General features: G+C 45.2%; 1 protein-coding gene across 2 annotated transcripts in view; it reads left to right on the top strand.

The window, feature by feature from the left end:
• Window positions 1-25814, top strand: part of NRBP2 (nuclear receptor binding protein 2) — a 127730-nt gene that overhangs the window by 37411 nt on the left and 64505 nt on the right. The gene's annotated exons all lie outside the window — the stretch shown is intronic.

The following is a 25814-nucleotide window of genomic DNA, read 5'->3' as shown; positions in this document are numbered from 1 at the left end:
GAGCGACCAAGATGGTAAAGGGGCTGGAACTCCTCTCGTATGAGGAAAGACTAAAGAGGTTGGGGCTCTTCAGCTTGGAAAAGAAACAGCAGAGGGGAAATATGGTTGAAGTTTATAAAATCCTGAGCAGAGTAGAACGGGTACAAGTGGATCGATCTTTCACTCCGTCAAAAATGACAAAGACTAGGGAACACGCGATGAAGTTACTTGTAAAACCAATAGGAGGAAATTTTTTTTCACTCAGAATAGTTAAGCTCTGAAACGCGTTGCCAGAGGATGTGGTAAGAGCGGATAGCGTAGCTGCTTTTAAGAAAGGTTTGGACAAGTTCCTGGAGGAAAAGTCAGTAGTCTGCTATTGAGAAAGACATGGTGGAAGCCACTGCTTGATATGGATCTACTACTACTATTTATTTTTTCTATAACACTGAAAGGCATACACAATGCTGTACATTTTAACATACAATAGACAGTCCCTGCTCAGAAGAGCTTACAATCTAATTTAGACAGGGCATTTCAGGGTTGGGGAGGTTATAGTGGGTATAGGTATCTGACAGCAGTGAGTGGGAGTTAAGAGTTTCAAAAAAGTGGGCCTTTAGCTTGGACTTGAACACTGCCAGGGATGGAGCATGACGTATTGATTCAGGCAGCCTGATCCAAGCATACAGTGCCGCAAGAAAGAAGGAACGAAGTCTGGAGTTGGCAGTGGAAGAGAAGGGGCTTGCCCAATGAGCGGAGATCATGGGTGGGGGAGCATAGGTGGAGATAAATGAAGAGAAATATTGGGGGGGCTTCAGAGCGAATGCACTTATAAGTCAGCAAGAGAAATTTAAACTGTATTCGGAAGTGGACAGGGAGCCAATGAAGTGACTTGAGGAGAGAGGTAATGGGATGTTGCTGCTCTTTGGGTTTTGGCCAAGTACTAGGGACCTGGATTGGGCTTGAAGAACCATTGGTCTGACCCAGTAAGGCTATTCTTATGTTCTTATGTGTAGAAAAAAGAACCATCATTTCAGCCATCATGCTGTGGCTGAAGAAAGCCATAACGTGATGATGGAAACGTCGGATCTTTTTTCTACACAGACGTGGCAAGACCCGGAAACCTGCTGCAATCATGACACCAGCTGCGGAAGCCTAAGAGAACTTCCTTAAATTAGTTCTAATCCTCCTATCCCCAGTACTAGGCAGGGTATAAAAAAAGATAAGAAATAATAAATCAAGTTATATAATGAAAGAACCAAAGCAAAACATAAAATCAGACCACAATAACGACAAAATTCATATACCATACAGTTTCTTAATTCCTGCCATTTTCAACTAGGAATTAATGCAGTTTACAATCAAGAGAATGAGTAATATTTGACTTATATTAGGATTACAGAAAGTATAGGAGATGACCCGGTCTATCAGTCTAAGGATTGGATTGGATTGGTGAATTACGCAGAGAAGAGAGAGGTCTTTAGCATTTTTCTGAAGCTGTCATAATTGGGCAGGGTAGGGTAGTCCACACTTTGGGGTCTTGAAATTTGACTTGAACATCTTTTTCCTTTGCACATGTTTGGGAGATGGAAAGTTCAATTTGAGGCGTTGTGTGGTTCTTGTGTTGAGGACAGAGTGTGTAATGTTAATGGCCAATACATGTCAGGTCAGGGTCTCATACAGCTCATATGTTGTCAGCATTTTTTCATCAGATGTTTCTCCAGGTCAGTTGCTAAAGTCATCAACTCTGTGGGTGCCTGGGTTACTAAAATGGTGCGTGGTCTTCGTTATAAAGCGTATGAGGACAGACTTAAAGATCTCAATCTGTATACTTTGGAGGAAAGGTGGGAGAGGGGAGATTTGGTAGAGACCTTTAAATACCTACATGGCATAAATGCGCATGAGTCATTTGAAAGGAAGCTCTGTAAATACATTCCATTACATTAGTGATTTCTTTTCCGCCAATGCCAAAGTTATCAAGAATTACATTAAAAGTTTGCAGGAACAGCATAAGCGATGTCATAATATTTACTTAAGAATTATCAAAGAGAAGTCGAGATCTTAAGGTGATAAGTATTGGGTAAATTAGAAGCATTTTAGACTTTGTTGGGTGGTTAGAAGCACATTAGAGAGAGGATATAGAGAGGGTTGGGGGGTTGGGTAGGGACTGTCGTGCTAGATGGGTTTTATGTATTTTTTTGAAGAGTATGGTTTTAATATCTTTCTTGAAGGTTTTGTAGCTTGTGGTCGATGATAACAGAGTGGTGATTTGTCTGTCCAGTTTAGCTGCTTTGGAGGCTATTAGGTTGTCATATAGTTTTTTTTCATTTGACATTTTTGGATGATGGGTATGTGAATAGTGAGTGGGTTCTCCTGTGCCTGGTTGAAGAGGATTGAGTTAGTCGGTTATTCCAGTAGGTTGGATTTTCTCCGTTAATAGCCTTGAAAGTCGACAGTAGAATTTGAAGTGTACTCTTGCTTGTTTTGGAAGCCAGTGTGAGTCATGGTATGCCTCTGTGATATGGTCATATTTTTTCAGTGAGTAGACGAGTCTCAGGGCTGTATTTTGTATTGTTTGTAATTGTTTTATCATGGTTGCTGGGCATGGGAGGTACAGTATGTTGCAGTAGTCTATTAGTCCAAGGATAAGAGATTGTACCAAAAGTCGGAATTGTTTTCCTGTCGAAGAATTTTCGGATTTGTCTTAGATTTCTCATGGTCACGAACGATGCTTTTATTACTTTGTTGATTTGTGATTGCATGGTACAGCTTCTGTCAATTATAACTCCCAGAAGTTTTAGTGTGGGTTGAATTGGGTATGAGATCAAGTTTATTACTAGATTTGTTAAGGTTGGAGTTTTATTGTTTTCTAGGAGGATGAAGTTTGTTTTGTCAGGGTTAAGTTTTAATTAGTGCTCTGTCATCCATGTTGCTACTGTTTCGAGTGTTCTGTGTATTGTGCTTGTCATGGTGGGTTCTGGGTGGTTAAAGGGGAGGAGAATAGTGAGAGGGCATAGGATGACGTTAAAAGGTGATAGGCTCCGGAGTAATCTGAGGAAATACTTTTTTACAGAAAGGGTGGTTGATGCATTGAACAGTCTCCCGGAAGAGCTGGTGGAGACAGAGACTGTCTGAATTCAAGAAAGCCTGGGATAGGCATGTGGGATCTCTCAGAGAGAGAGAAAGAGATAATGGTTACTGCAGATGGGCAAACTGGATGGGCTCCAAATAAGCAAGCACCGGATCTGGGGGGGGGAGTAAAAACATGCTGGACTGTAGGGATGGGAAGGAAAGATGCTCTAAACCTGCAGGGGAAGCAAGGGAAGGAAAAGTCATGGGAGGAGGGGAAGGGAAAGAGATAGATGTCAAATCAGGGAAAGGAAGGAGAAGGGAGGGATGCCTAACTTAAGGCAGGGGGAGGGGAAGGGAAAGACAGAGTGTTACTAGACCACAAAAGGAGGAGAAGGGAAAGGAAGGGGGGGAGAGAGATGCCAGACCATAGGAGGGGAAAAGGGAGAAGACTGATGTCAGACCACAGGAAAGAGAAGGAGGAGATGGTACACAGGGATAGAGGGGTGGGGAAGGAGAAGTGGAGAGCAAGGGAGGAGATATTCTCTTTCACATTTATGTACACATTATTGTTAACCGAGTCAAGCTCCTTTTGGTTGAGGACCCAGTCTATAAAACTAAGTTTTAGTTTAGTTTAGATAATGTATAGGGATGAGAGACGTGGAGAAGGTAAGAAAATGAAAGAAATGCTATTTATAGATAGATGAGAATATGGAAGAAGAAAGATAGAGGAGGGATGGCACATATGGATAGATGGGAAGGGAAGACATGGAAAAGTTGACAGATTTTGAGAAGAAAGCAGAAAAATGGAAGAAAATTTAATGTTAAAACTTAATGCCAAAGATGAAACAGGAGATGAGTAAAGTATACTGAATGAATACACATACGAAACTCGCTCCTATGATGTAAAGTATCCTATATGGCTCAGTTAACTGATTGATACTAGTCCCATACATTCAAAGAAGTGGAGCTCTAATGGGGAGTGCTACCCCCCTCGCGAAGCTCACCGTCCAGTCATAGCATATGCTCTTTCAATCAATCTCTGAACATAAAAACATAAGAATTTGCCACTGCTGAGTCAGACCAGTGGTCCATCCCCCAGGTCAAAGACCAGTGCTCTAAATGAGTCCAGCCTCACCTGTGTGCGTCCCAGTTTAGCAGGAACTCGTCCAGCTTAGTCTTGAATCCCTGGAGGGTGTTTTCCCTATAACAGACTCCGGAAGAGCGTTCCAGTTTTCCACCACTCTCTGGGTGAAGAAGAACTTCCTTACGTTTGTACGGAATCTATCCCCTTTCAAAGTTAGAGTGCCTTCTCGTTCTCCCTACAATGGAAGGGGTGAACAACCTGTCTCTATCTACTAAGTCTATTCCGTTCAATATCTTGAATGTTTTGATCATGTCCCCTCTCAGCCTCTTCTTTTCAAGGGAGAAGAGGCCCAGTTTCTCTAGCCTCTCACTGTACGGCAACTCCTCCAGCCCCTTAACCATTTTAATCGCTCTTCTCTGGACCCTTCTGAGCAGTACTATGTCCTTTTTCATGTACGGCGACCAGTGTTGGACACAGTATTCTAGGTGGGGGGTGCACCATGACCCGGTACAGCGGCATGATAACCTTCTCCGATCTGTTTGTTATCCCCTTAATCATTCCTAGCATTCTGTTCGCCCTTTTTGCCGCCACTGCGCATTGCGCGGACGGTGTCATTGACAAAGTGCCTGGTTTTGAAAAGCCGTCCAGACCTCCAGACATGTCGGGGGAAATCCATACGTCTGGTAGCCCTAGTCAGGACTGGGGATTGCAGGCAGAAGAGTTTGCATTTGCTTGGAAGATCAGGGATACATTGCAGAGAAAAATTAGGCCAAGGATATTTTCCTACTGGCCTATAGACTATCAAGTTATAGAAAAATCAAAGCACAATTATTTATTTAACGAATGTCAGCCTTGCATTCAGCTGCTAATTTTCCTCAAAGCCACAAACAGCTGCAGTTCAACGGAGACAAAATGATTCCAGTACACACAACATTTCTACAATTCCCCCAATTCAAATTAAGAAAACTCTCTGATCTATAACCACATCAAGTATATTCTCAGAGCCGGAGTCCAGAGCAGCCACTGTTAGCAAAAGAGTCATCTCACTCATCTTTGTGATTCTCTACGCCTCGTGTCCTGCACACATAAAACCCTCACTCTCTCATAAAGTGTAGTAACGTAGGTTCTCCTTGGACAGCAGGATAGTCTTTAGTTTCCGCAAATTGGGAGCTGTTGGGACAACACCCATATGTGGCTGACTCATCCTGCTTGTCCTAGGAGAACCTGCAGTCTGTCTCTGCTCTCTACTTCCCTGAGAAGGTTGCCTCTCATCCCCTCCCATTCAACAAGAGTGCAGTCTCTCTCTCACATGTTTTTCCTTACATACAGCAGTCTCACCCTTTCTCTCTCTCATTTCCCCGAAGTCCTGCTCTCATATTTTTCCCTCACATGCAGCAGTCTCTTACAATCTCACACCCAGCACTCTCTCTCAATGCTACATCCACTGTTAGATGTACTTGTGGGACAGAGCCTTCTCAGCAGAAGTTACAGTCTACTCAGGACGTATTTATTGTGGGGATGATTAAAACAAATGGGTAGTGAACAGGTGAATTAGGGGTTACATGTTAAAAGCAGCCTTGTAGCCTAGGTTGGAATAGAGAGAGAGCAAGGCGTACCGACTCAGGAAGTGTGTTCCAGGCAAGATAAAAGGAACGGTCTGCAGTTGGCAGTGGAGGCGAAAGGGTACAGATAAGAGAGACTTAGCAGATGAACAGAGATCCCAAGGAGGCCCAGGAGCGTCAGAGTGAATCTGTAAAAAGAGTCTGAACTATAGTAAACCCCCGTGAATTGGCGGTATTTTCCGACTGCCACTTGTACTAAAGTCATGGTTACACCAATCAGGAGCTGCTTTGACACGCTATCTGGCGTGTCAAAGCAGTTCCTGATTGGTGTAGCCTGACTTTAAAGCTGTGGGCAGCGGCCCCTCACGCGCGTCCCGTGCCTCTTCTGGAAGTCTTCCCTCTGACATTGCGATGTCAGAGAGAAGGCTTCCGGTTCAGGCACAGGACGCGCGTAGGAGCCTTTTCCCATGGCTTTGTGCACTGAAGCACTCTGGTGAAGTCATCTTTGGTGTCACCGAACACGTTAACCTCTGTGCATGGTGCATTGCCAAAGCCTCCCATCATGGAGCGCCTGGGCACACAGCTAGGCTAAGCGCTGGTAGGGACGGCTGCTGAATGTTTCAAAGAATTCAAAGGCTGTCTTGGAGAGGTGCTTTCTGCATTCCTCTAAATCAGTGGTTCCCAAACCTGTCCTGGAGGACCCCCAGGCCAGTCGGGTTGTCAAGATAGCCCTAATGAATATGCATGACAGAGATTTGCATATAATGGAGATGCCAGGAATGCAGATCTGCTCCATACATATTCATTAGGGCTATCTTGAAAACCCGACTGGCCTGGGGGTCCTCCAGGACAGGTTTGGGCACCACTGTTCTAAATCATGGAGGAGGACTGATAGAGACTCCTGGACCGGTGGCGAACTGAAGTCCCTGTTTTATCTTATTTATTTTTTTTTTTTCTCTATGGACTCCTGATAAAGCAGCATCTGGAACTAGAGCGCAGCAATTCATGCGCTCAGCATTGCAACCTCGAAGGTCTTTTTCCCCATGGAATCCAGGGTTTATCAGGTCCTTCCATGGTGGGGCATTGGAGGGGGGGGGGGGGTTGTGTTGTCCTGTTTCTCTTGAGCGCTGAGGCTACCATGATGTCCTGTGTGGCAGCTGTGGGTTGTCGAACCCCCGGGCCGGAAAGATATGGAACTTCGCTTCCAGTCTCCTTGATGTTGGTTGCCCTGAGGAGGGAGTCTGCCAAATCTTGTCTCTACAGTTCAGGAGGATCTCGTGGACTGGAATCACCACCGCCTGCCTGAAGTAGTCCAGGCATTGTAGTAATCTGTCTTGGTACTGGAGGTCCACCCACGTGGATCTTGAGAAGGGCTGTGAGTTTCTGGAGGAACTTGGGGTAAATCCTCGTTTGTTGGTTTGTTGTTTTTTTGTGGGTGGTGACTCGGGGCGTGGCTGAAGGCTGGTTTGCTGCTTGTTCGTCCGTTGCTTGGGTGCATGGCATGCCGCTGGAATGCGCCATGCTGTTGTGCGCGGCTTTCTCTAAAGGGGGACACTGGGGGGAGTATTGCCCGCTGAGAGGAGCTGGGTCAGCAGGAGAATTAACTGCTGCTGGTCCAATCCTGGTGGTTCGCAGGTTCATGTGTTGCTCCATTTGACTGGTTGGGTGGCTCCATGTCCCCCGCCGACATTCTCTGTCCTTCTTGAGAGGGGGGGGTGAGCCTGCAGAGAGGGGGCAGGATGCACCCCTTCATCTGTGCCAGTGCTCCTGGCTGCATTTCCTGCTGTGCCTGGAGGCAGAGGAGGAGGAGTGTGTGGGCTTCTCCTGCTTTAATGTCTATCGTATATTAAAATGTACAGCGCTGCATATGCCTTTCAGCGCCATAGAACTAATAAAATAGTAGCAGTGTCCCTCCTGCTGGCTGTGACCTGTGGAAAGCACTCTGTTGAAGCTGAGGAGTTTCAAACTCCCACCTTTGGGGAGGCGTGGTCTGCCATGCTGCATCACTGATGACATCAGCACCCACACTCTGTGAAGAGTTCCCCGGGTCTGCCCCTGTTGCCAGGGAGGAAGGGATAGTCTGTGCTGCAATTGGTTGCCAGCGATTTCCATTATGGCTGGTTGCTGAGGCAGGGAGGAGGGACACCCACTGCCCTGTACAAGCTGAACTCCGGAGCAGCATGTATCCTGCCAGTGGGAGAGGTCTGCAGGTCCACCAGAAGGAAAGAAGCATGGGAGTTTCTTTCTCCTTATGTTCAGATTGGGAGGAGGGCAGGGCATAGCTCTGGGGGCTGCAAAAGATTATCAGAAATTTTCCCAAAAGCAAGCAGATAGGACTTACCTTTGGGGCTGGAGGGGGAACCCCAATCGGCTGCCTGCAGGGGCTGGCTGTTCACGGCAGCATGCAGGGACTCCGGGAGACATTTCTCAGTCTGGAGGGCGAAAACCCCGATCTGCTGCCTGCAGGGGCTGGCTTTACGCGGCAGCATTCAGGGACTTTCTCGGTCTGGAGGGCGAGACCCCTATCGGCTGCTTTCAGGGGCTGGCTGTACGCGGCAGCATGCAGGGACTCCGGGAGAAATTTCTCTGCCGGGCCGAGTGCAGGCGGGGGGATTAGCTGAGCCAGGGCTCCTGGAGGCTCCTTACCGGATTAGTATGTGGATCCCCCGCTGCTGCATTTCAATGAGGATGGCTGCTGGAGGAAGATTCTCGGGCCTCACTTCGCTTCAAGAAGTCTCTTAGTGCCCTCTTCCTTAGCTTGCATGCCCATGGAGACAGGTGGGCACAGTGCAAGCAACACTGTTCCTCTTGCACTGGACCCAAGCAGCGAATGCACAGATCGTGAGGATCCAGTGTACTTATCCTTTTCCTGCAACCCGGACATTTCTTAGATGTTTCTGGCATCTTCAAGATGGTAAGTAGAAAAAGTCTTGATTGTAGACAAAATGGTGATGGAGAGCTGTGGAAAAATCTGTCCGATGGGAACGGGCGGAAACTAAAGACTGAGGATTAGGGGGAAGCAGGGGGAAATGGGTAGTGCTCGGGCATGCCCAGTGTGGCCCGGGCACTGCACGTGCTCAGAGAAAAAAAAAAATCTCTCTGAGCTATTGGAGAGCTTATCCGCAAATTGGGAGCTGTTGGGACAACACCCCATATTTGGCTGACTCATCCTGCTTGTCCTAGGAGAATGTCTGTAACCTGACTTTCTTGGGGGAGGGGTTGCCATGGATGGTGGAAGAGGCAGAGTAGAGAAGTTAATTTGAATGGTAGTCAGCCCTCTCCGTGAAAAAGTTTTTCCTGGTATTATTTCTAAGTCTACCACCCCGTAACCTCCAGTTTTACCACTTCTCCATCTCTGGAAAAGAGATCCCAGGATCATTTTCATCACCTTCATTTGGTCTGCTTCAAATCTTCTCACCTCCAGAACTGAACGTAATAGTCCAAGTGGAGCTTAAGCAATGACTTGGACAGGGCCATTAACACCTCCCTTTATCTGCCAGAGATTCCTCTCTCTATGCAGCCCAGCATCCTTCTGGATACGGCCACTGCTTTGTCACATTGTTTTGCAGCTATGAGGTCCTCAGACATTATCACCCCAAGGAACTTCTCCCAGTTCGTGCATATCATCATATACAACTCCTTAGAATCACTCTCCACTTTTCACATTAAATTTTAACTGCCAAACATCAGAATATTCATAGATGTCTTCTCATGCTTTCTATTCCCTCTATGGCAGGGGTGTCAAAGTCCCTCCTCAAGGGCCGCTGTCCAGTCCGGTTTTCAGGCTTTCCCCCAATGAATATGCATGAGATCTATTTGCATGCCCTGCTTTCATTGTATGCTAATAGATCTCATGCCTATTCATTGGGGAAATCCTGAAAACCCGACTGGATTGTGGCCCTCGAGGAGGGACTTTGACACCCCTGCTCTATGGTGTCCACTCTGATGCAAATCTTCATATCATTTGCAAAGAGTCACACTTTTCCTTCTGATCCTTCAAAAATATCACTCACAAAACTGTATGTTGAACAGAACGGGCCCTAGCACCAATTCCTGAGCAAATTCCATTTAGCACATTAAGCAGTTTCCACTCCAGGTCACCACTTTGGACCTAACTTCAGTCTGCTAAGTTTATTGATGAGCCTCCTATGAAGAACCGAGTCAAAAGCTTTGCTGAAATCCAGGTAGACTACATCTAGCGCACATTCTCTGGTCACCCAATCAACAAAATCAATCCCATTCGTTTGCCACGATTTGCCCGTGGTGAAGCCATGTTATCTCGGATCTTGTAACCCAATTCTTTCCAACTAAATTTCAATGCCAAAAAATGCAAGGTCATGCACCTTGGTGGCAAAATTCCATGCAGGACTTACACCCTAAATGGCGAGATCCTAGCAAGGACTGTAGCAGAACGCGACTTGGGCGTGATCATTAGCGAAGACATGAAGACTGCCAATCAAGTGGAGAAAGCTTCCTCCAGGGCTTAGGCAAATCATGGGTTGTATCCGTAGAAGTTTCGTCAGCCGTAAGCCACAGGTTACTATGCCATTGTACAGATCCATGGTGAGACCCCATCTGGAATACTGTGTGATATTCTGGAGGCCGCATTATCAAAAGGATGTGCGGAGAGTTGAGTCGGTTCAGCAAATGGCCACCAGAATGGTTTCAGGACTCAAGGATCTCCCGTATGAGGAACGGCTGGATAAGTTGCAGCTATACTCACTCGAAGAACGCAGAGAGAGGGGAGACATGATCGAGACGTTCAAATATGTCACGGGCTGTATCGAAGTGGAAGAAGATCTCTTTTTTCTTAAAGGACCCATGGCGACAAGAGGGCATCCGTGGAAAATCAGGGGTGGGAAATTTCATGGCGACACCAGAAAATATTTCTTCACTAAAAGGGTGGTTGATCGCTGGAATAATACATAATAACATAGTAACATAGTAGATGATGGCAGATAAAGACCCGAATGGTCCATCCAGTCTGCCCAACTTGATTCAATTTATATATTTTTTTTTAATTTAATTTAATTTAAATTTTTTTTTTTTTTTTTCTTCTTAGCTATTTCTGGGCGAGAATCCAAAGCTTTACCCGGTACTGTGCTTGGGTTCCAACTGCCGAAATCTCTGTTAAGACTTACTCCAGCCCATCTACACCCTCCCAGCCATTGAAGCCCTCCCCTGCCCATCCTTCACCAAACGGCCATACACCGACACAGACCGTACAAGTCTGCCCAGTAACTGGCCTAGTTCAATATTTAATATTATTTTCTGATTCTAAATCTTCTGTGTTCATCCCACGCTTCTTTGAACTCAGTCACCGTTTCCCTCTCCACCACCTCTCTCGGGAGCGCATTCCAGGCATCCACCACCCTCTCCGTAAAGTAGAATTTCCTAACATTGCCCCTGAATCTACCACCCCTCAACCTCAAATTATGTCCTCTGGTTTTACCATTTTCCTTTCTCTGGAAAAGATTTTGTTCTACGTTAATACCCTTCAAGTATTTGAACGTCTGAATCATATCTCCCCTGTCTCTCCTTTCCTCTAGGGTATACATATGCAGGGCTTCCAGCCTCTCCTCATACGTCTTCTGGCGCAAGCCTCCTATCATTTTCGTCGCCCTCCTCTGAACCGCCTCGAGTCTTCCTACGTCTTTCACCAGATACGGTCTCCAAAACTGAACACAGTACTTCAAGTGGGGACTCACCAATGACCTGTACAGGGGCATCAACACCTTCTTCCTTCTACTGACTACGCCTCTCTTTATACAGCCCAGCATCCTTCTGGCAGCAGCCACTGCCTTGTCACACTGTTTTTTCGCCTTTAGATCTTCGGACACTATCACCCCAAGGTCCCTCTCCCCGTCCGTGCATATCTTCCACAACAGGTAATTGAGGCCAGCAGCGTGCCAGATTTTAAGAAAAGATGGAGTTGGCATGTTGGATCTCTTCATGGAGGTAGATAAGGGGTGGGTCTTTGGTGTGGGCAGACTGGATGAGCCGTGGCCCTTTTCTGCCGTCATTTTCTATGTTTCTATGTTTCTTCAGCAGAGCTTCCATTATCTTTCCAACCACTGAAGTAAGACTTACCAGCCTATAGTTTCCCACTTCTTCACTGTTACCGCTCCCAAACAAATCTGTAAGAGGTCTCACAAGAACCTGAGTTCCCTCAGTATCAGTTCTTTCTTCAGGAACGCTGAAGTCAGCATGCTTGAAATCCAGGACTTGAGTTTATTTTAAGTATCTATTTTTAGTATTTTTATACCACTTACAGCCTGTGGTTTACATTCAGGTACTTAAGCATTTTCTTTGTCTGTCCCGGTGGACTCATAATCTATCTAATGTACCTGGGGCAATGGGAGGATTAAGTGACTAGTCCAGGGACATCAGAAGCAGTATGGGATTGAACCCAAAACCTCAGGGTGTTGAGTCTGTAGCTTTAACCACTGCACCACTCTAGAAATCAAAAAGGTAGCAAAAGTGAGCCAAGTCTAGGACAATGAAGCCATTGTGACATCACTGATGAGGTTGGCTCTTATTGGTGGAATGAGGCATTGTGATGTCACAATACCAGCTCTGCTTATCAGAGGCTGAAACTTTTCACACTATTTATTCATTCAATTTTCTCTACTGTTTTCCCAGGGGAACTCAGAACAGTTTACATGAATTTATTCAGGTCCTGAAACATTTTTCCCTGTCTGTCCTGGTGAACTCACAATCTATTTATTGTACCTTGGGCAAGGGGGGATTGAACCCACAACCTCAGGGTGCTGAGGCCGTAGCTCTTACCACTGTGCCACACACTGTGCTTTAGCTTTACATCAGACCTTACTGTATGACGATCACTGCTACCCAGATGAGGATGGGGGTACCCACTTATTTATTTATTTTGGGCTAGATTCACTAAGCAAACCGATCATGTACCGCTCGGTTTGCGAGCCCTTTGCAACCCGATTTCCCTCCTGCAGTATTCACTAACCTGTTTTGCGATCCGATTCTGATCTGTGCATGCAAATGAGGGGAACTGCATGCAAAGTAGGAAGGGACATGATTCACTAAACAAATTTGACGATTCGACTCTGCTGGCCGATCAACAGTTGCTGAAGCCCTTTCCAACTGCCTTCTGCCACCCTGCTCTCAGCCTTGTCAGCCCCGATCTCCTGCTTCCTCGATCTGCCTGCCTGCCCCGACGCTGCCCTCATCGCCTGCCTGCCCCAACTCTCCCACCCTTCCCCGCAGTGTAAGCCTGTGGTTTTAACCCACAGGCTTAAAGCGGGTTAAAACTACAGGCTGTAAAAAAAGTTTTAAAAAGTGCCAGGCCGGAGGTCCAGCATATGTACAGGCCATCTAAAGATGGTCTGCGCACACGCGGGTTTCACTATAGAGCGATCCGTGCCGGCAGATGGGGGCGTTCCTCTGATCGCCCTCATCTGCATGTTGAAGTTTTGTGAATTTGTCGGACCTGCTCGGATCGGCCCTTAGTTCTTTAGCTCATCCTCCCCAAAAAGCTCAGGGTGGGTTATAAAATTTGCATACATAATAGTAAGACATATATCATAAACACACCAAAACCTCATAAATTGCAAGATAACCAAGACTCATCTTGTGATTTGCATCGCTTAATGATTCATCAGTAGAGCACAAATCAGTGAACATATAAAGGAAAACCAGAATTAAGACACACCATCTGCATTTGTGAGCACCAGGTCCAGCGTCGTCCCTACCCTTATGGGTTTCATCACCATTCCAGCAAAGCGCTTTAAAAGGCCTTCACAGTTTCTTTGCTTCTGCAGTCGGGACATCCCAGTCTGCATTAGGAAGGTTGAAATCTCCTTTCAGGCTCAGTTTTTGGATATCTGCAGCCAGCTGTTTATCGAGCTTATCCATTTGTGTTAGAGGTCTAAAGATGACCCTGTGTGTGTAGAGGTGCTAGCTTCACTCTCCAAGCTGATCTACCAGGCTTCCTCTATTCCTCAGGTTCAAAGAAGAGCGACCAAGATGGTAAAGGGGTTGGAACTCCTCTCGTATGAGGAAAGACTAAAACGGTTAGGGCTCTTCAGCTTGGAAAAGAGACGGCTGAGGGGAGATAGGATTAAAGTCTACAAAATCCTGAGTGGAGTAGAACGGGTACAAGTGGATCGATTTTTCACTTGGTCAAAAATTACAAGGACTAGGGGACACTCGATGAAGTCACCTGGAGTATTACGTTCAATTCTGGTCTCCTTATCTCAAGAAAGATATAGTGGCACTAGAAAAGGTTCAAAGAAGAGCGACCAAGATGGTAAAGGGGATGGAACTCCTCTCGTATGAGGAAAGACTAAAACAGTTGGGGATCTTCAGCTTGGAAAAGAGATTGAAGTCTACAAAATCCTGAGTGGAGTAGAACGGGTACAAGTGGATCGATTTTTCATTCCGTCAAAAATGACAAAGACTAGGGGACACTCGATGAAGTTACAGGGAAATACTTTTAAAACCAATAGGAGGAAATTTTTTTTCATTTAGAGAATAGTTAAACTCTGGAACACGTTGCCAGAGGATGTAGTAAGAGCGGATAGCGTAGCTGGTTTTAAGAAAGGTTTGGACAAGTTCCTGGAGGAAAAGTCCATAGTCTGTTATTGAGAAAAACATGGGAAAGCCATTGCTTACCCTGGATTGGTAGCATGGAATGTTGCTATTCTCTGGGGATTCTAGAATCTTTTCTTCTCTCTGGGATTCCAGAATCTTGCTATTCTTTGAGATTCTGTATGGAATGTTGCTACTCCTTGGGATTCTAGAATCTTGTTACTCTCTGGGATTCTGGAATCTTGCTATTCTTTGAGATTCTGTATGGAATGTTGCTACTCCTTGGGATTCTAGAATCTTGTTACTCTCTGGGATTCCGGAATCTTGCTATTCTTTGAGATTCTGTATGGAATTTTGCTACTCCTTGGGTTTTGGCAAGGTACTAGGGACCTGGATTGGCCACCATTAGAATGGGTACTGGGCTTGATGGACCATTGGTCTGACCTAATAAAGCTAGTCTTATGTTTGTATGTTCAAGCTTTTTCTGTTGCGCAGTACCTTGGATGAATCTGTTCATAAATCTGATTAATAAATCTTAATAAAGAAATAAGGGTAAAACCATTGGCATAGAAGCTAGTTATACTAGAGAGGGTTTTGAACAATAAAACCCATATTGAGTCAATTATCTATTGATTAGCATTTGATCACCTTCCTCTGCCATGAACATCAAGGCGGAGTTCAAAAAGTTATCTGTAAATAATAATCAAGTGCATTACATAAACATAGCCATACATAAAATATACTACAAATGTAGCCCTGGTCTCCTGCCCCCCACCCCCCCATGTGGTGCGGCACTCCAGCAAGCTCTTCGGGGTCAGGGGATTTAGAGGTTCACCCACCCTGCACCAGAGCCCATAGGAAGTTTCAATCACTTTTACAGTTCCTCCAGAGCTTAGGCGCAGGCCGGGGCCGGAGGAAATGCAGATAAGAACATAAGAACATAAGCATCGCCTCTGCCGATTCAGACCATAGGTCCATCGTGCCCAGCAGGCCCCCCAGGTCCGTGACCTGTAAGTGATCTTTTACTTAAGACATTTTTTCCTGTATAGTACTTCTCTAATTATACCCTTCAATCCCCTTTTCCTTCAGGAACTTATCCAACCCCTTTTTGAAACCCAAAATCGTACTCTGCTCTACCACCTCCTCTGGAAGTGCATTCCAGGTATCCACCACCCTCTGAGTGAAGAAGAACTTCCTAGCATTTGTTCTGAATCTGTCTCCCTTCAATTTTCTTGAGTGCCCTCTTGTTTTTGTTTCCCCCGCCAGTCTGAAGAATCTGCCCCTCTCTACCTTCTCTCTACCCTTTATGATCTTGTAAGTTTCTATCATGTCCCCTCTAAGTCTCCGTTTTTCCAGGGAAAAGAACCCCAGTTTCTCCAGCCTTTCAGCATATGAAACGTTTTCCATGCCCCAATCACCCACTCAGTCTCCCCCATCCCTTGGGAGCCAAGACGTAAACTGGAACCAGTTGAATGGTTTATTAACTTAATTGAAGATAGTAACAGTCAACTATTTACATATTCACAAGTGAGAGTCATTAAGTAGAAATCAGTTCCTCACTCAGAGGAATTTCCTCTCGTTCTCCTCTTCAGATTTGGCAGCGGAAATAAAGATCAAGCAAGTCTGAGAGTGGCTTGGTCTCTTCCTTTTGTCTCTTTAGTTGTTTTTGTCCAACCCAAATAATCTCTAACCCCTTCCTGGGTATGACAGGAGCCTCCTTCAGTATTCAGGATTTTGACAGGAGTAAAGAGGAGTGCCAAAGACTCTGAATTCTCTCTTCACTAGAGAATGACACGGGGACAAATTTTTCACCATCCCATCCCGGTGATTTTTCCCGGTCCCATGAGTTCTTTTCCTGTCTCTGCCTCATCCCTGCAAACTCCATCCTCATCTGCACAGCCTCAAACCCTTTCAAATCCTAAGTAGCAACATTCTAGAGCTCAGATTGTGATGTCATAATGCCTCATTCCACCAATACCTAAGCTCCACCCTCATCTGCACAAGCCTCAAACACTTTCAAATCCTAAGTAGCAACATTCTAGAGCTCAGATTGTGATGTCATAATGCCTCAGTCCACCAATGCCTAAGCTCCGTCCTCATCTGCACAAGCCTCAAACCCTTGAAAATCATAAGAGTTTTAAGCTTGTGCGGTTAAGACAGAGCTTACAAGAATGGGGCAGGGACAGGTAAATTAAGTTCCTGCGAGGACAGGGACAAATTTGTCTCCATGACTTCTCCTCCGCTTGGGCAAAGGGACCTCCTGGTCCTCCCCTTCAGTCTGAAAAATCCTCCGTCACTGCTTTTATAACAGAGGGGATTTTTTGGAGAGGGGGAAGTCACAAACATCTCCTTGATCTGAAGCTGATATAAGCTGTATCAGCCCAAAAACTACAGGGCAGGTAGCAGGACTGTGTTTGGTGCAGTGGTTAGAGCTCCAGCCTCAGCTCCCTAAGGTTGTGGGTTCAAACCCTGGGCAAGTCACTTAATCCCCATGGCCCCAAGTACATTAGATAGAGTGGGAGCCCACCTGAATAATTTGTAATCCACATAGGATATAAATGATAGAAAAATCCGTATATTCTGTTTCTGTTATTGAATGTCTTGCTTCATTGTTTCTTTCTGAAAATTGCCTAATCCTAATAAATGAAAACCTTGCTCTCTCACTCTGTAGCTCAGGAGAGCAATGTTGCAAATTGTGACGTGAGTAGGTGTGGGCAGAGAGCTCAGCTGTGGAAATGCCTCTCATGCCTGATCCTGAGTGAGCAATGTTGAAAGACTTCCCTGTCTGAAAAATGTGAATTCTTTGACCCCTCCTTGTATCCGGTTTACTGGATTTTGTGACTATGGAGCCAAACTGGGAACAAAACAGCTGTGTGGCCAAGTAAGAAAAGACTAACAGGCTGGAGGACATATAGAAACATGATGGCAGATAAAGGCCAAATGGCCCACCCAGTCTGCCCCTCCGCAGTAACCATTATCTCTTCCTCTCTCTAAGAGATCCCATGTGCCTATCCCAGGCCCTCTTGAATTCAGACACAGTCTCTGTCTCCACCACCTCTTCCGGGAGATTGTTCCACGCATCTACCACCCTTTCTGTAAAAAAGTATTTCCTTAGATTACTCCGGAGCCTCTCACCTCTTAACTTCATCCTATGCCCTCTCATTCCAGAGCTTCCTTTTAAATGAGACTTGACTCATGCGTATTTACATTACGTAGATATTTAAACATCTCTATCATTTCTCCCCTCTCCCGCCTTTCCTCCAAAGTATATAAATTGAGATCTTTAAGCTTGTCCCTATACGCCTTATGACAAAGACCACCCACCATTTTAGTAGCCTTCCTCTGGACCAACTCCATCCTTTTTATATCTTTTTGAAGGTGAGGCCTCCAGAATTGTAAACAATATTCTAAATGAGATCTCACCAGAATCTTATACAGAGGCATCAATACCTCCTTTTTCCTACTGTCCATACCTCTTCCTATGCAATCCAGCATCCTTCTAGCTTTTGTCATCACCTTTTCAACCTGTTTGGCCACCTTAAGATCATCGCATACAATCCCACCCAAGTCCCACTCTTCCATCGTGCACATAAGTTCTTCACCCCCTAAACTGTACCGTTCCCTCGGGTTTTTGCAGCCCAAATGTATGATCTTGCATTTCTTAGCATTAGCTGCCAAATTTCTGACCATTCTTTAAGCTTTGCCATGTCTTTCTTCATGTTATTCACACCATCCCTGGTTTCTTCTGTAACACATAACGTCAGGATTTACCCGGACATTTCCTCTTTCTAGAGGACTATCCAGGGTATTCTCTCCTGTCCCCAACCTACCTCTTCTGGCTCCGCCAAAATGTAATCTTTAGGTCGGCTGGCAGCAACAGTGAGATGAGCCTGCTGCTGTCAGCCTGCCCTGGAAGCCTTCCCTCTGCAGCAATTTCCTGTTCTCACGTAGGCCGGTTGCTATAGAGAGGCGGCTTCCAGGGCAGGCAGACAGCAGCGGGCTCACCTCACTGTTGCTGGCAGCCGGCCTGAAGATTAAATTTTAGCAAGGAGATAGGTGAGGGACAGGGAAAAGCCATAGAGAGAGAGAGAGAGAGAAAAAAAAAAGACCATCCCTTAGTGGGAGTTGGGTGGAGGAAGAAATAGAAAGAAGCACCATCCCATGGGGAGGTTGGAGGGAGGGAGAGAGAGAAAAACACTACAAGGGTACAGTATGGCAATTCTTATGTTCTTATGACTAAGGGAAATGGGTGAAAGGTGTGCCAGGGTGGGGCAAGACTGCTGAAAGGTGGAGGGCAAGGCAGGGCGAGACTGCTGAAAGGTTGTGGGCAGGGGCGAGGCCAGTGTGGGGTAGGAGCTGGGTCATGTGTCCTCTTTTTTTTTTTTTTTTTTACTTCACATGTGATCCACTGTGTCGGCTGCTTGATGAACTGCTCTGTGAAGCTACTTTGCTGTGACAGGATTCCAGGAACATAAAGGCAGGAGTGGAGGAGAGGCCCTAGTGGTTAGAGCGGCTTTAGCACCCTGAGGTTGACAGTTCGATTCCCGCTGCAGCTCCTTTGGGCAAATCACTTAACACTTTATTGCCCCGGGTACAAAATGAGGACCTGTCTAAAATAATACGTTAACCACTTGGATTGTGTAAACCCCACAGAAAAAGCGGTATATCAAGCCCAATCCAATGATAAAAAGAGGTTGAAGGAGCAGGGGGTGGGCAGTCAGGGTGATAGCGTGCACAGGTGTGTGGAAGAGTTATTGTCGGCAAAAGTGAGGGGGTGACACTACCCTTGTAGTACGATCAGACCTTGAGGCCACCCCTTCCTACGAACATTGGTTTATTTAGCCACCTATATGAACAGGTCTTCCCAGGTTATGGAAGTGTCAATGATGCATGTAACTTGATTTAATAATTAGTGAATAATTGCTAATTGGCGCTAATTAGCTGTTGCATAGTAACATAATAAATGACAGCAAATTTAGGGCTAGATTCACTAACCTCATGGATCCGATCCGATCCATTAGCGATCCGATCCGTGAGGTTGCCGGCCGCCCGATTCACAACACGTCCTCATGCAAATGGGGGCGATCGGAATCACGCCTCCCAACCGACCGCACCGATCGCTGGAGGGCGATCCTGACGCATGCGCAGACCATCTTCTTTGCCTGTAGATGGTCTGCGCATGCGCTTTTTTCTCTCCGCAAACAAAATTGCTTTTTTGGTTTTCTATTTTTATTTTGACTCACGAGCCTGTGGTTTTAACCCACTGGTTTAGTCGGAGTGGCAAGAGCTGGAGAACCGAGGAAGAGAGCAGGGTGGCAGAGAGCAGGGAAGTCGCTTCTTTGTCGATTGGCCAGCCCAGTCGGTGTTCCTGATTTTGGTTAGTGAATCGCTGCCTTCCTGCATTTGCATGCCGTTCCCCCTCATTTGCATGTGCGGATCGGGAGTAAGGTTAATGAACTGGGTCGGGGTCACAAAGTGGTCGCAAACTGATTGGGACATGATCGGTGTCCTTAGTGAATCTAGCCCAAAGACCTGAACGGTCCTTCCGGTCTGCCCGATCATCACACGCATTATAGATTCATGATTAAATTGTCTTTTTTTTTCTTGGACATTTCTGGACACTTGGTACTATCCTTAGGTTCCAATCACCAGAGTTGCCATCAAAGCTCACTCCAGCCTATCCAAACCATCTCATAATTTGCAGGATACAGACCATAAAGGCCTGCCCAGCCCATCCTAAACCGAATTGCCATATTACAGGACACAGACCTGCGAGACTGCCCAATACCAGTGTCAGTTCTGCACAGCCGGATTTGCCATCTAAGCACCATTAGACCCATCGAGCACATTTCAGTGATCATTTCAAGTTTTGGCTTTTCGTATACCGTTCATTTTCTGATCAGAGATCCTCTATGTTCATTCCATGCCTTTTTGAATTCCGTGATCATTTTCGTCTCCACCACCTTTCCCGGTAGGGCATTCTGAGCATCAACCACCTGTAATGTTTTGAGTTTTCTGTTTTTGTATTGTCTACTCTATTTTGGGTCCCGGGTTCAGGTCTCAGAGGCAACCAGACGATGCAGAAAAAGTATATTCTTTAGGAGTAGGTTTTTACAAATATAGAGCATAAACTGCATTTAGAGCTGCTTCTGTGTGTGTATAAGAAAATGTGGCTGTCCCTCTGAAAATGGCTGAGGAAGGATAAGGTTGAAAGGAAGTGGAGAAAGAAGAAAAGGAAGACCGGGGATCAGGGGGCTGCAGCCTGCCTTTATAGATTTGAGTTTGTTCTAAAAACAGTACCTTCCAGTATCACAATTTGGTATTTGTGTAAAACAAAGGCTTTTAATTATCTGTTTTGAGGAACTGGTATCTGGACCAATTCTACGTCTGAATTGCTTTGTTATACTTCAAGCACCTATCTTTATCATATCTTTTGAAAGTTCAGGGCTTGGGGATATTCCCCAGTACTAAGCAAACTGGTTTTTAGTTCATCTTGATTACTGGTGGTTTGGGATTCATTTAGTCTGCTTGCAGCGGCATTCTAATTAAAAGGTCTTTTGTTCCCATGGGCGCAAAGATAGTGAAAGAAGGCTAGCATGTGGGACGATAACGTCTGCAGAAAAGCTTTGTAAAATTCAGTGGTCAGACCGTCTGGTCCGGGGGATTTTGTTCTCAGGCTTTTCTCTGGTAGTCCTATTTCTCTTGTTGTATCTACCATTTTCTTTTCTTTTTACATTTTATGATGGATCAATATGTCCGATTACTATGACTCATTATTAGAACACATCTCCTGTTGGGTGTACACCCTTTTCTTGAACTAATGTATTCTCATCTTTGTCCATTTATTCCTTTGTGATTATTCTTTCATTGTGGATGCACTTCACATTTGTTAATGCTATTGTTATCCTGTGTTCTTTTGAACACCCATATTGTTGGCTTTATATTTCTTCTCATATATAAAATCAATAAAACTTTTTGAACAAAAAAAAAAGGTCTTTTGTTAATAACATATGGGCCGGAGCAGTGGCGTACCCGACACCTGGGGACCATCATTTTTTGACACCCCCTCATCTATATGAAAAAAATGATTTGTAGTAACAATCCACGAATCACGGAACAAGAGCGTACCGAGGAAAATGCAGCATCTTACATACTGCAATGAGCAGTAGAACATCAATACACCCACTGAAAAACTAAAGAAGCCAGACTAGTACAGATCAATCCTGCACTGTCAATGCTAACAGAGAACCGTGTCTTTCGTACACACAGAACACAGAAAACACCTTCGCTTAGTATGGAATATGTCATCATAAACTAGCCCCTCCCCCTTTTATAAGACTGTATCACGGTTTAGAGCAGGGGTGCCCAACCTTTTAGCTTCCCTGGGCCGCATTGTCTGAAAAAAATGTTTCTGGGGCTGCACAAACACGCAACGCTGCAGCAAGACAGAGGAGGGAGCCAGCAAAACGGTAAACACCCAGGGGCAGCAGAGGAAAACACTGCATCGCCCTCGACCGGGGCCACACAAAATACTTCACTGGGCCGCAGGTTGGACACCCCTGGTTTAGAGTATCAGCCTCGGCAGTAACAACTCATAGAATTTGTATGAGAATCAGCGCTGTAACATAGTAGATAACGGCAGATAAAGACCCAAATGGTCCATCCAGTCTGCCCAACCTGATTCAATTTAAATTTTTTCTTCTTAGCTAATTCTGGGCTAGAATCCAAAGCTCTACCGGTACTATGCTTGGGTTCCAACTGCCAAAATCCCCATCAAAACCTACTTCAGCCCATCTACACCCTCCCAGTCACTGAAGCCCTCCCCAGCCCATCCCCCACCAAACGGTCATACATAGACCATGCAAGTCTGCCAAGTACTGGCCTTAGTTTAATTTTTAATATTATTTTCTGATTCTAGATCCTCTGTGTTCATCCCACGCTTCTTTGAACTCAGTCACAGTTTTATACTGTGGTTTTGTAAAAGGGGGGGCTAAAATAGAAATATGTAGACAAAAGTTAAACTGAACCACCAAGAAGCTGGACTCTGCATACAATGCAACACCAGAGAAACAGAAATCGTGATAGAAGGCCCCTAATATTGTGCAAAATATAAAGATAGCAGAAGTAAATTTGATAAAACAGAAGAATAGCAATCATCACTTTACAAATTAACACATAAACCCCACTTTTATGAAGCTGCATTAGAGCTTTTTATTGTGATGACTGAATTTAAAGTTTACATTACATTAGTGATTTCTATTCCGCCAATACCTTGCGGTTCAAGTCGGATTACATAAAAGTTTTCAAATATTACATAAATGTTTACAAAAAGTTTACAGGAATAGCATAAGAGATTACATAAAAGTTTACAGGAATAGCATAAGAGATGTCATAAGAGTTACATAAGAATTACCAAAGAGTTGTCGAGATCTCAAGGTGGTAAGTGTAAATAGAGGCATTTTAGCATTAGTTGGGTAGTTAGAAGCATATTAGAGTATATTAAGGGTGTAGAGTGGGTAGGTGGGGTTTAGGTAGGAACTGGTCGTATTAGATAGGTTTTATGCATTTTTTGAAGAGTAGGGTTTTAGTATCTTTCTTGAAGGTTTTGTAGTCTGTGGTCGATGACAACAGAATGGTGATTTGTCTGTCCAGTTTAGCTGCTTTGGTGGCTATTAGGTTGTCATATAGTTTTTTTCGTTTGACATTTTTGGATGGTGGGTGTGTGAAAAGTGAGTGGGTTCTCCTGTGCTTGGATGAGGAGGATTGAGTTAAGTCGGTTATTCCAGTAGGTTGGGCTTTCTCCATTAATAGCTTTGAATAGTAGGCAGTAGAATTTGAAGTGTATTCTTGCTTGTATTGGGAGCCAGTGGGAGTCATGGTATGCTTCTGTGATGTGGTCATATTTTTTCAATGAGTAGATGAGTCTTAGGGCTGTATTTTGTATAGTTTGTAATTGTTTTATCATGGTCGCTGTACAGTTTATTGCCACTGATGCTGGTTCAGGAAAGCAGCAGTGGCAGTGTAACGTGGCTGTACACCCCCTTAGAGCATTCACCCAGAGCGGACTGCCACCTCCTCCCCTGTCCCCACCCCTACCACTTGACAGGAGCCATTCAATCTATCTTCACTAACATTCCCCAGGGTCAGCAAGGATCAGATTGTTTTAATATAATATACCCAAAACCTTCACTCTGAATATGACACCACGCTCTCTGTGAAAAAGGATTTCTTGATGTTCACCGCATTGAACTTAGGGTTATGCGGTTTATAAATACGATGTTATGTTATTCCTAACTGCTCTTAATCCTGATTCTGCAAAATCCAATGCAACTGACCTGGGAAGGTCATGGGCAGGTTAAGCGCATGGACCTGGGAGGGGCAAGAGCAGGTCTGGGGCCTGCCTAGCATGTGTGTGGGAGGCCACATTACCGTAAGGATGTGCTCAGAATTGAGTCGGTTCAGCGGATGGCCACCAGGATGGTCTCGGGGCTAAAGGGTCTCCCGTACGAGGAAAGACTGAGCAAATTGCAGCTCTACACTCTTGAAGAGCGTAGGGAGAGGGGAGACATGATTGAGACATTTAAGTACATCACGGGACGGGTCGAGGTGGAAGAGGATATCTTTCTTCTCAGGGGACCCTCGACCACAAGAGGACATCCGCTCAAACTCAGGGGAGGGAAGTTTCGTGGAGATGCAAGGAAGTACTTCTTCACGGAGAGAGTGATCGAGCATTGGAACAAGCTTCCAATGCAGGTGGTCGAGGCACGCAGCATCCCAGACTTCAAGAACAAGTGGGATACCCATGTGGGATCCCTACGGGGTCATGCCAAGGGATAGGGTCACTAGGACTTGAATGAGCGGGTCAGTAGAGTGACAGTATAATTACAATTATACTTAAGGGGTCAGAAGACTTAAGGGGGTGGGTAAATAGTGTGGGCAGACTTGATGGGCTATGACCCTTATCTGCCGTCATCTTTCTATGTTTCTATGTTTCTATAGAATAGTGTCTTACGCACAAGCATTTACACCAGCCACTGAGTTAAGCATGTAACTTAGGACTAGATCAGACATTATGTCCGTAATTGCCAATATTAGAATTTGCATGTAGGGCGCCTCACCCCAGCTCCTTTTGAGAATTCCCCCTCTCTGGGTCTGCCCTGACCCCGCCCTGTCACTATTCCCACAGGGTGTTATGTGGATGACTGGTTTTCAATCCTGACCCCTTAAATGTTGTTTCAGACACTGAAAATAGACTTGCCAGAGGATATAGTGGAAGGGGAGGAAAAGGCTTTACTTATACCCCCTCACCAGAATAAGATTGCTACTTGGTATAAAGAGGGTCGGGATTTGGGTTTTCTTTCAGAATATCTACCTTTTCATCAAAAATGTATCTTTACGAGAGACCCAATTTAAGATATTGCATCGTGCCTACCTCTCCAGATCCAGAGGCTTTGGCCCGATGATCTTTGTGTTAAATGTCATCTTTTCCCGGGAACCTATCGACATTCTTTTTTTCTCTGTCCTACCCTGTCTTTCTGGGATTCAGTTCGTGCTAGTCTTGACACCACTCTTTGCTGTACCTTACTTTGGAACCCGCCTGCGTTGCTGTTGGGTGATATACAGGACTTGTCTCAACAGCAGCTCAGCACCTCGTCTCAGAAATTTGTTCTTCATGCGATTTTGCTGGGGAAGCAGCTTATTCTGCAACACTGGGCATCGCCTGAGGCTCCTTCTTCTTCGCTCTGGTCGACTCGCATGCGAGTCTTGGCCCTTTATGAGCTACAGACTTATTCCTCCTGCCATCGGGACCTTTGGAAGGAATATTGTGCCCTGTGGGACAGGTTTTTAGTGACTTGCCCTGAGCGTTCACCCTAATCGCTGTGTTCTTCTTGTCTTCTTTTCCTTGCTTCTTGCTTGACTGTTTCTGACCCGGCCTCGAACTGACGGTCTGTGTCTGGCTGGCTCTTGTCCCCGACCGCTGCCATCCTCTATTCCTTTATTCCCACATTAACTTCCTACACCATACTCCAACCTCTTATTCTCTTTCCTCACTTCTTGTTTTGTTCCTTTTACTCTTTGATTGCTTGGGTGTTAATAGAGTGTGTATGTGTGTGTGAGCAGGGATTGTGGGTTGGATGCCTGATTGTGTGATTGGGGGCTGTGTGTGATGGAGCGTGTGTAGGGTTGCCTGGGGGGTGTTGGTCTGAGTTCTTCTTCCCGTAGCCCGGGATGTTTTAAACCGTTTAAAAAAATCTTGAGCATTTCAGTTTATGGCATTCTCGCCTCTTCCAATTTCCCACAATATGCTATTGTTGTTTTCTATATTTTTTGCTTTATATTCCACATTGCGGTGGATCTTTCAGATTCTGTACTGCTATGTTATGTGCTTGCTGTTTGATCTGATCTGCTCGCTCTATTTGTATTATACTATTTTGTATTATACTGTATTGTATTATACTATATTACATTGCATAGTTTTGCACTGTTTGGAATGCTGTTCACCTTTTGCTCAATAAGCATGAGTATACAAAAAAAAAAAAAAAAGGAAGGGGAGGAGG

The sequence above is a fragment of the Geotrypetes seraphini genome, chromosome 2 (genome assembly GCF_902459505.1).
Source record: "Geotrypetes seraphini chromosome 2, aGeoSer1.1, whole genome shotgun sequence".
Lineage (NCBI taxonomy): Eukaryota > Metazoa > Chordata > Amphibia > Gymnophiona > Dermophiidae > Geotrypetes > Geotrypetes seraphini.
Note: the sequence above shows the minus strand (reverse complement) of the source record. Positions and strands in the feature narration are given on the sequence as shown.